A 10913-nucleotide genomic window follows, 5' to 3' on the forward strand; every position below is an offset into this window, starting at 1 on the left:
ATACAGTCAATTAGTAAAAAAACTAAACGCCTTAATGAACCCTGGGAAACAGGGTGCTCTCGATATGTCAGCGATTACTAGGCCAGGGCAGCATCATTTCTGCAAGATGTGAGTCACCAATAAAGGTGCCTTCACGTACCTTTAGGAACCGGGCAAAAATTGACAGGATTAAAACCTGCTTCCTAAATAACAGACAGGTGCTGTGAGAGTCCTGACTGGCAGCAGAGAACTGCTGGTTATTCACCACGCAGAGCTGAACGAAACGAAAGGGTTCACAAATGGGTCCTGAAAACAGAAGCCAAACCCAGCAGTGACAACTCATTCACAGCCCTGCTGCAGAAACAGCTTAAAAAGGGAAAAAAGCACACTGGGCTGGGGAGGGATGCGTGCTTCCATACTTCAGTAAAAATCTGCCTCTTTAGTGAACAAAGATTTGCTTTTGAGATGGAGACTGGCATAAGCATTTCCTGTTTGGAGCCCTAAGGCAAAATATTACAATATAACAAGCTCCATTAGTTTTCCTTTTTTTGTTTTTCTCCCCAGTTCCTTATGTTTTGAATTAAGTCTCCAGTTGACTCTGACTCACAGCAGAGTTCTATGCTGATCCCACGAACATCGTTCCCCTCTTGGAGGAGACACCAAGTGCAAAAAGTAGGGCAAAATGACGCAAGTGGGACAGACGGGACATTTTTTAGGAAAGTGAGGCAAGAGGAAGCGCTGCCGGACCCCTGCCACAGCCTGGGGAGAGGACCAACAGTCACATGATGATATACAGCTCCTAATACATTTGCTAATGAGTCTGCCAGTCAATTACTCACTTCAAATGGTTTCAAGGACTTACGCTCTCTCAGCGTTCTGGAGTCTAATGCTGTTTCTGAGATGACGAGCAGAGGCGGTGCACGCCTGGGAGCTGATGCTGTGCGGTCCAGCTGCCAGGGACACACTGCCCTCTCTTGGAGACTCCAAAACCAGCCCCACGGAAGGACGCTGAAGACCAACACGCTGTTGGCATCTCTTAAAAAAAATCAATTTCTGCCCAAGAGGCAAGTCAGAGGCGACAAGCAACTCTGCTAACGCTCCCCTGCCTGATACATTGCTTTGAGGAAGGAAGTGTGAATGCCTTTTGGAAGAGCTGCTCTTAAGGTAGGTCAGTTTTAACTAATAACCTTGAAGGTACCTTTATGTCATCCTATCAAAACTTTAATCTTTTCACCTGGAATTGTATGGCAGATAATGCATGGCACAACTGCGTCTACCCCGGAGAATATCATAACATCTAAAGAATGGCAATACGGTAACAATCATCACAGAAAAAGAATGTAATTCAGAAAAACCATTCCAACTTACAGGCAACACCTGCACGTTAGCTTTCTGTGTGACCTTGGGGCAATTTTAGACACTTAACACCCTACCTTGGTCAAACTGTCTCTAAGTGGACTCCGAGCGTGCTGCTATCCCATTCACACTACTCACCTCATAAGATATCCCTGGTTTGGGGAGTCAAGGATACAGAGATGTGGAAAATTAACTGTGAGGCAGGAGAGGTGGTCTGGATGGCTTTGTGGTGTACTGCTGCATAAACGTACCTGGTCAGAGAGCGTTCACACCACCTTCTTCAGCACAAAGGCAGATGCGCTCCCTGGCTTGAAAAAAAGGACAGCTCTCCTAAAAAAGGAAATGGAGAGAGTTTTCAGCAATTAAAACATTCCTGCGGGGAATGCCTGACTTTGATCCAACCAGCTGAAGCACCTCACACCTCTTTTTTTTTTTTTTTTCATTTAATGAAGGCAGACATAATAGCCATATGGCTAAAAAAACCCCCCAGCTGAAGCACCCCTCACCCCTTTTTTTTTTTTTTCATTTAATGAAGGCAGACATAATAGCCATATGGCTACAAAGACCCTTTTTACACTGACAGACACATTTTCTCCCTGCTTGAAACCAGGCTAGACTTGGCTATTACAGAACTATTTAAAGTCACCCAATAAGTATGAGGGGCACGTCACATGGATTCAATGATTAGCAGCTTCGCAGCTATGATGGTTGGCCAGCTTTAAGGCTGACTCCTGCCACGGAGGCAGAGCACCTGTCTGCGCTCAGTGCAATTTCATATCTGAGTCTGAAGATGGCTCCATCGGCACAAGAGATGCCATCCACTCATGCCTCCCTATGCACAAGAAAAAAATATCATTAGGCACACAAAGAATGAAGAAATATTCAGAATGCTTAGTCAGCCATCAATCACGTTATTTGTCATATGCTGACAACAATGATGCGGTGATGGCAAGGAAGCAGTCACATACATGCATTATATATTTCTAAAGATGTAAGACTGCGATGTAGAAGCTACAACAAAAGAAACTAGAGAAAAATAGCTTGAGCAGCTCATGGAAGTCAAAGAGAAAAAGAATGACAAAGACAGATTTAACTAAAAAAAGGGAAGAGGAAGGCATATCTGCAGCATTTCATTCTTTGTTCCTCCCCACAACGATCAAATTAAAAAGCCCACACACTTAAATTAAGTACAAGTTAAAGGGGAGCTGGAAATACAGTTATTCAGAATCACTATTTAGGTTAGGAAAATTGCTGCATTATATTCCTTTGTCAAGCGGCAGATAATGAAATCTGCAAAAGAAAATGCGGAATTCGGACCCATCACACAAGAACCAGAAAGAAACCGCGGAAATCTTTGGTACAGGTTTACCACGCAGAACCTAAGGAGCTCTGGCCCCGTGAACACCACCCCGCAGGGCATGAGTGACGATGACAGGACACAAAAGTGGCTGTGCAAAGATCCCAAACCCTTTCCCCCATGTCCTCATCACAGCTACAGCCATCATGCTACCCTCACACACACAGCCCAACAGGGTTTTTTTTGGTTTGTTTCTTTTCAAACACAACATGAAAAACAGAACTCGGGGAGGGCACGTGTCCAGGACCCAATTACAGAGCTGTGATTACTAATAAACCTTTCTTCGGGAACCTTCACAATGTTTAATTTGTACCTTTGAAAACACCTCTGATAAAACCCTGGCTCCACCACCGTCTGGCCAGATTTGTCATTGACTTAAGGGTAAATATCCTCGTCGCAGTTATGTTTACGTTGCATTGTGTCCAAAGCTCCAGATACGACTTGAGTATTTAATTCGTGATGACGGGCAGACACCTCAGCGTTTCCAACGGCCAGCCAACCCCTGCAAACAGAAGGCTACCAAGACCCCTCCAAGGCTTGACCCTAGATGAAACCCTCTAGCAAGGGTTTTGGAATTGGAAACACCCAATTCATGCTAGAACATTTAATGGAAGAAAGCATAAAGGGAATAGAGAATATGAACATTATTATTTTAGGTAAAGCTTTTGCAAGCTTGGGTTTCCTTTAAGGTGCGATAGAAACAATCGGGTAACTACGGCTGGTGCTGCAAGGGGCCACAGGGCAATAACAGGGCTGCTGCTGGTGCTCAGCCAGTTTTCATGGCAACAGCACTAGAACAGATGCTGCAAGCTCTGCGAGGGCAAGTAGCTGCAGAGCTTGTTTCTAGAGGGAACTGTTTAATGTCTAATCATTAACAGTAAAAAACACCCTAGATAAAAGTCAGCTAGCGATAGACTAAAGCAATGATGCATTTCAAGTCAGCAGAGTCATTACAGTCACCAGGAAGCGCGGGATGTTTGCTTGTTCCTGTTATGGCTCTACCGTGTTTCCCCTGCAGAGGGGACAGCTTCACAGGAAACAATATAAGTTAGAATTAGAAACAGTCATCTATTTGTTCTTCAAACCCCTCTCATCCAAACAGCAAGAGCATTCGCTCCAGCACGCTGAAGGCAGCAAGATCAGACGTGCTCACACACATTAGGGCATTTTAAGCTGCTGCTGCCATTAAAGATGAGAAGCAGCAGCGGCAGCGTCGTGAGCTTGCTTGCCACAGGGACTGCAGAGTTACGTAGTCTGAAAGGTGCAAACTTAAAATGTGTCAACGCCATTACTTGCCCGGTAAGGTTGTGAGGGCATACCACCCCCAGTGTGCACCTGTAGGACCCTATTCTGTGATAAAGCAGCAACTTGGGACTCCCGTAAGAGCCTGAGATAGAAACGGAGGTGCATTAACCATCGTGTGGCACATCTGCCCTGTGGAAGAGATGCCAGACGTCCCGTGCTACATGCCTGGACCGGGACGGGCAGGCTCTAGGCACAGTCACGGCACATGCACCGTGCGGCCCAGCCGTGCATCAGCGATGGTCTCCTACCTGCAGCTTCCGAGCATCATCAGCTGCTACGGCTCCAACCCGGCTGTCAGACAAACATGGGCACCGCTAAGACGACATGCAAAACGTCCAGTCCTCTTACCCTTCCAAGAAATCTGCTGCGTTAAGACACCCGCTAGACTCACTCCAGTCCAGCCCACGAGGCATCAGTATCTACCAGCCCGCGTACTGGAACAGAGAGGCATTTGTTCCCTTTCGTATCAACCCTACTCTCTGGGCTAAAATCCAGAGACAACTGCCGAGAGCAAAACCCCTCAGCTGCCGAACAGGCACGAGGTTCCCAGACCCTCCTTCCACACGCCTCCGTCCAGGAGGGGTGTCCGCCTCGAGACCCCTCCTGAGAAAGCCTCCGAAGCTGCAGCTGGAAGCCAGCACAGGGGAGGTTGCTGCAGCTGGAGCCTGGTAACACGTGAAATAAAACAGAACTAAGCCAGATCATTTTAAATAGATATAAATCGTTCTTTTTCTTCACTACCAGAGGTATGTAGACTCCATGGATGAGCATGGAGAAAGCCTGCATCAGAAGCGCCATCCGCATCCTCACTAAACCTTTCCTTTTGAGTACCTTTATCGCCTCACCCCCTGCCAAAAAAACCCTGTTAAAATAGACCCAGTGTTCAGAGACAGGTTCTAAACAAATTTAACTGTAAAAAAAAAAGTCTAAAAGACTCTATGAAAAAGGCAGCAGCACGTCAGCAACCATATCTGTCTTCGCTTCCTGAAGCTAAAACATCGCTCTGTCCATCACGCAATAACCCCAGGCCCTGTACCCAGCTGTAAACGTGGTGCTCTCTGCCAGGAGATGCCTCCGCAGAACCAAGCATCTCCCGCTGGCCACGCAGGACTCGCTGTCTTTCCACGAACGCAAAGACAAAAGCCCACGCGACACGGCGCAGCACAGCCCCATCCCTGCCCAGCTGATCCACAGCAGCGGACAACGAAACGGCAAGGCTTTCAACACCCAGCTTCACACTCGGAGATATTAACAAAAATTACTTAGGATTACGAGATGGCACCACAAAACAAAACGTTCATTGGTTTTTAACAGAGCTGTTTACCGTTTGTTCTTAATCTCCAGCCCCTGTATTTTATAGCAAAAGTACTCACATAACAAAGCTTTGCTGTGCTTGAGAGCATCACAGAAATAGGCCTTTTTTTAAAAAAAAAATATTCAGAAAGGGGTATCTGAATAATACTTTGCCCTTTTTTGGTTTCTTTTATTGAAAGCTTCTTAAGAAGCAATGGTTTGCTTCCCTACTAATCTGGCGTTGAAGAAAAAAAATCTCAACTGCCTCGTTACAATCACGTTGACGCTCCTAAAAATCTGCAGAGACTTGGGAAGTTCTTGAACTCTGTTGTCCCAGAGACAGAGCATCACTACTGCTCTGCCTTTGTACCCAGCAGGAACATCACCCCCTTCACCCACAGCCACGATGCAAAGCCAGAACCGTACAGATATACAGGGTCCCTACGAGCCTGCTGAGCATGTTGCAAAGCAACTTATGCCCAGCCACTGGGATTAACAAAGATCATCTGAACCTGCGTCCCCCACGATGGACCAACTTTGGCAGGAGCTCAGAGTGAAGGGGTCCATCCACCGTGGAAACACCAAGTATGGTTCACATCATACAGAAGACGACAGCAGGAGTCCCCAGCAGCCCGAGAGCCAAGCTGACTTGTGGCAATGTAATTTCAACTCTCCTCTTCGCACGGCTGTCTTTACTCAGACCAGCTAATGGAAGTCTGATTTGCAAGAACAAACCTTGTAAGATCGGAGCAGCAACCGCTATTGGTAGAAACCTGAAAAAGCCTTCAAATGCCACAGAAAGCCCACTCCTAATGAGATCTGTTTCAGTGTCACAGAAGCCAAGAAAGCAAACTAATAATATTCATAGAAATGGATTAGAGCTGAATCTTCTGTAAACCTGGTCATGCAAAGAAACAAGGAAGTTCACATTCACGGAGAGGTATTTGCCAGCTCTTGGTGCAAACATGAAAGAGGTCATGAATTTATGAGCTCTCACTTACGAATCCATTCTTTTCTAGCACATTTATACAGCTTGCAAAACCTTGAAAAGAGCACTTGGCGACAAGTCTGCCGGCGAGCTCTCTGCTCCCTGAATTCGTTATCATGCTCATTTCCTGCGGTCTAAGGGAAATGCACGCAGGCATTAGGGACAAGTACTGGATCATATAACAGGCTCACCTGCTCCTTAACTTTCTACTCCAACGACTAGTTCCACAACAACCCTTTAAATCAGGATGCTAATAAGGATAACGCCTGGAAGGAAGGTATAAGAATCAAGAGCAAGAGCACTGTCAACTTTCATCCTCCTCTATTTTTCTTAGACAAAATTAAACGCTGCTAGTGAAAATGGTTTTTTACTTTGATAATCTCACTTAAGTTTGGTCTACATAACAACACAGGCCCCAGGGTGAAGTGCCTAGTATTTTAAAATGAAAAAAAAAAAGTTTTAAGAATTCTACTATTTATGATTGCCCGGTGTTACCAGCACTTGGAAGAGGAAAGACTCCTGGTCGGATGCAGCCTGCAAGCAAGCTCAAGTATCAGCCAACATTAAGCAGAAGAAATACAGAAGATATGGGCAAAGGCCTCTCAAATACTGTTATAGGATTAAGTGGAAAGTGTCCAAGACCTTCCTTCCCACCCAATCGTTATATTTTCTTTTTAATCAGCATAAGGCTACAGGTTAAGCCAGCAGGTCCCTCGTTTCTTGGGTTTGAAGGAATGGGAATTTACAGTGCAATATCATTCACAGCAAGCAAGCAGCCAACAAGAGAAAGATGGAGAGAAACACAGAGCCAACACAGAGCCCTTTTGCAGTAATTAAAAAAAATACTGCATTTGATTCATTTTTACCTTGTACGCACTTAAAAAAAATTCAAGTAGCATTGGGACAACTTCTCAACAGAAGCCATCCACATTGCTCTGCCTGGCGGTCCAAAACCCGATCCACGGGCACTAGGACTCAGGTTAGCTCGATACAATCTGGCCCCGCAGGAGTTTGAACCCATAATTACAGCATATCACAGCAGTCTGCACATGGGAAATATGAAGGAGGAAGGCTTTATTTATGCAGGGGGCAACAGTTTCAAGGATAACGTGATTAAATCAAGGAAAAATGGTTAAATGCAGAAAGCTAGCAGATTCAGGAAGCTCTTAAAAGAAAAACAGCTGCACCAGAGACAAATCTTTGGCTTCTCAAACTACATGAAAAACGCCTGTGCACAGGAGAACTTTGAACCTGAAATGCCTCAGGAGCACTCACCAGGATCCTCACAGTTAAAAATTCAGAAAGGCACTGAACTTTATTACCTCCAGCAGCAGCAATCCTCCTGCCAGCCTACGGTCCCTCCCTCGGCTCAGGGTGTTAACGAATTTCCTACACCACTAGCAGTTAGCTTTGTTAAGCCTCAAACAAGATTTCCTGCCCCTCCACCAGCCTTCCCCAAGTGCTCTTCCTGGAGACATTCGCATCTTCCCCAGGCTAGCAGAACTTGCCTCCGAAAATTAGGGAGCAGCACACTTTTGAATCAGGGTGGTTTGCCTGCAGACAGATTGTATTTCACCTACAAAATAACAGCGTACACAGTTATTAGCCAAAGAACCTCTCCCAGCTGTTATTTACTGAAGAGAGTAGGAAGTGGTTACTCTCTCGAGCTACAGCTAAACCACAGCAACTTTTAATTTTTTTTCTTTTTTTTTTTCCCCCTTAATGCAGTACGAAGGGAGCGCAGTAACAGTGCACCAAAGAGATGCACACAATACATCTCCTCTGTTAGTTGACAACCCTCTTCTATTTCGGGAATGCTCATCTGCAGGTGGAATTGGATTCATGTTCCCATGACTGACAACACAACTCGCTCGACTCCGCTCCATCCTGGCCTATGGCAGCGGCTGCTATTTTGAGCACTATGCCTCTCCAGTGCTGCCGAACAATATTATTCCAAAGGTGAGAACTATTTCCAGATAACACGAGAACAGCATTTTTCACGCTTTAAAAAAAAAAAAAATCACAGATTTTTAAGAAGTTTTGCAAGAGGGTGAAGAACCCTCTCCAGCAAAGCCAGGGTCTACTTGCATTAACGGGCTTTTCTTATACATAACCCATGGAGTCACTGAGACTATTAAAACAAAATTAAAGTCACTGCCCTGTAGCCCACTCGCTGCCCTGCCGGAATGGGCAAAGTAGTCTTACCTGGGCTATCACAAAGATATTCTTCACCGGCAAGTAGGAAAGCATCTATTCCCTCTATCCTGACGAGAACCTTGCCTTCTGGCAACAGATTGGCAATGTAGTCCTTCAGAAGTCACGGCTACAGCCAGTCTATGCTGGAATTGTCCCCAGAAATATCCAGAAACCAGAAAGAAAACTGTGACGTAACATTAAGATTGAGTCAATAGCATACGTATTCCTAACAAAAGTGTTAAATCTAGAGCGTATAACTTTGTTTTTCACACGTACGCACCACAAATACTTTTCACAAACATGCACCAAAAGAGCAGGTTGGTCTTAGACTACTTCAGAAATGTAAGAGTTAACTGCTCCTTAGGAGCCTCTAGAAGTGTCAACCTAGATCCCCAGAAAGAAAAGCTGAGGGTGGGATAATGAGGCGAAGAATGTTAACCGTCTAATTAGCGATCAGAGAAAGAAGAATTTTGTGATCAGTCAGAAGCGCTGACTTCTTTAAGCTTCATGTTGACCCGTGCAAGCATTGCAGTTCAGCTAGAGACGTTCTCGGTCGCTCACCCTAAGGTCCCTAACTCAGAAAGCCTCTACTTGCTACAAGCAGCCAGCTCTGCAAGATGAAGGGCTAAGCCGGACGATCGACCAGAAGGTCTGAAATCAGAGCAGTTCAGCTTCTTCCCTGCACCAGTTGAAAGGCTGCCCACCGCAGCTCTCGTGATCCGACTTCCACTGCAATTAGCCACAAAAGCTGTACCAGGTCAGCAATCATTTCAGCCTTCAGAAGCTCGTGTCTTCCACGATGCCTGTAATGAACAATGCCTGGACAAATTAAATTCCAGTCAAATCGTCACCAGCTGCAGCTCACATGCACACAATTTTTAAACTAACATTCTGGAGCAAGCCCTTCCTTGTCCTCCATAAGCTGAATTGCTTGTGCCCCACAGGGCTGTTAGAAAATAATTACTTCTCTAAACCCACAGGCTACTCTTCCAAAGTAGGTGTGCCCCATGACTAATATCTGGCAACCAACCAGTTCCATCTGCATTGGTATGCTGCGAGCACAGAGCTACTGCTGTCACTTGCAACAGCTCCTGTTAGATCTGTGCTAACAAATGTGAAATCCTTTTCTTCACCTCAGTGTCCTATGTTAAAAATGCTGCATATATTTCTGGTGATGTCTTTACAAAGGGTATCTGCTATTTATCATATGCACTAATAGATAAGTCTTTAAAGCAAATGCTCTAAGCTCGACAAGTTTCTACAAGGGACCATAACGCCATGTATTTGAGCGCTGACAAATGAATTTGGCATTGCACCTCTGCAGTGTAAATCAGCAGAAAACATGGGATTTTGTTGCCTTTCCCAGAAAGATATCTGCAGCAAGCCCCTTCAGAGCGCAGGGTGGGACTTACGCTTTAACACACACTGAATAGTCCGTGGACTCACCAGAACGGAATTAGAGAAACCCACCCGTTGCTCCTGCAGCTCCTCCTGGGGACACGCTTTCTATAGCTCGCTTCCCAACACAACCGGCACCAGGAAACATGAATTCATTCAAACGAGCAGGGAACGCACAGTACAGCCTGAAGCAGCTCTTTCAGATGGATACTGGAGTGCTGGGAGCCAAACTCAACTTAGTGAAACGGGCTGCAGGAGAAACTTGAGAGATAAAAAGATATCCGCGTTCACACCGCTGACTGTGCCTGAATGTCTACTGAGTATGTCTGAATCATCAGCTTGTTTCCCAAAAGACTGGCGTGCTGCACAGTCCCACCTCAGATTAAGCACGCCCGATCCAAACTGACAGCACTTACAGGTCTATGAGGGACAGACACCTGGACTCTGAAAAACAAGCGGTCCTGGAAACCATTTGTAGGCAAAGCAGCACAGGGTTTTAAATTGGAGGAGAAAGACATGACGAAAGGTTAGTTTATTTCCAAGTACTTTTACATTCCTCTGAGAGCTTTTCTCAGAGTCACATTCACCTGAAAACAATCTCCAGGTCCCGTTCGTAACAAAAAAACCCAGTAAATCATTGTACTGACCAGCACCTAATCCCATCCTACCTGCAGTTATCTTCACCTGACTCAAGACAGCGACCAGAGCACAAGGTGAAGGGTCCTTTTCGTTTATGTTTCCCATGTTCCTTCTTCACCAACAAACACTCAAGAAACCAACGAAACAACCCAACAAAATTAGGCTTAGTGATTCCCTGACCACATGAAAAAACCCACAGTTTAAAGACCATCAACACTTGAATTTCCAGTCTTGCACAGTTTTGTCTCCAAACTTCATCCCATTCTTAGTCTTACAGGACACCAACCCGCTCTCAACTGCTAGACAGTATTTCTTTGTTGTAGTACATTCTTCTCATCCTTCCTTGCTTTTCAAAACCGATACCTTCAAAAATCTCATATAAAGAATATGACTTACTGAATA

The 10913-nt window shown here is 45.4% G+C and overlaps 1 protein-coding gene across 6 annotated transcripts in view; it reads right to left on the bottom strand.

Annotated features, from left to right (window-relative positions):
- The window catches only part of LOC103899319 (guanine nucleotide-binding protein G(I)/G(S)/G(O) subunit gamma-7), a 62665-nt gene extending 60999 nt beyond the window's left edge, over positions 1-1666 (bottom strand). For 4 of the 6 annotated variants that reach the window (XR_002086191.1, XM_009279765.2, XM_009279760.2 and 1 more), the window contains exon 1: positions 1587-1666. The gene's annotated coding sequence lies outside the window, so the exon portion shown is untranslated. Of the gene's footprint in view, positions 1-1473; positions 1492-1586 lie in introns of those variants that run through there. The other 2 variants (XM_009279773.2, XM_009279769.2) reach the window with 2 other exon arrangements.
- Between the last annotated feature and the right edge of the window lie 9247 nt (positions 1667-10913).

The sequence above is a fragment of the Aptenodytes forsteri genome, unplaced genomic scaffold (assembly GCF_000699145.1).
Source record: "Aptenodytes forsteri isolate BGI_AS27 unplaced genomic scaffold, ASM69914v1 Scaffold147, whole genome shotgun sequence".
NCBI lineage: Eukaryota > Metazoa > Chordata > Aves > Sphenisciformes > Spheniscidae > Aptenodytes > Aptenodytes forsteri.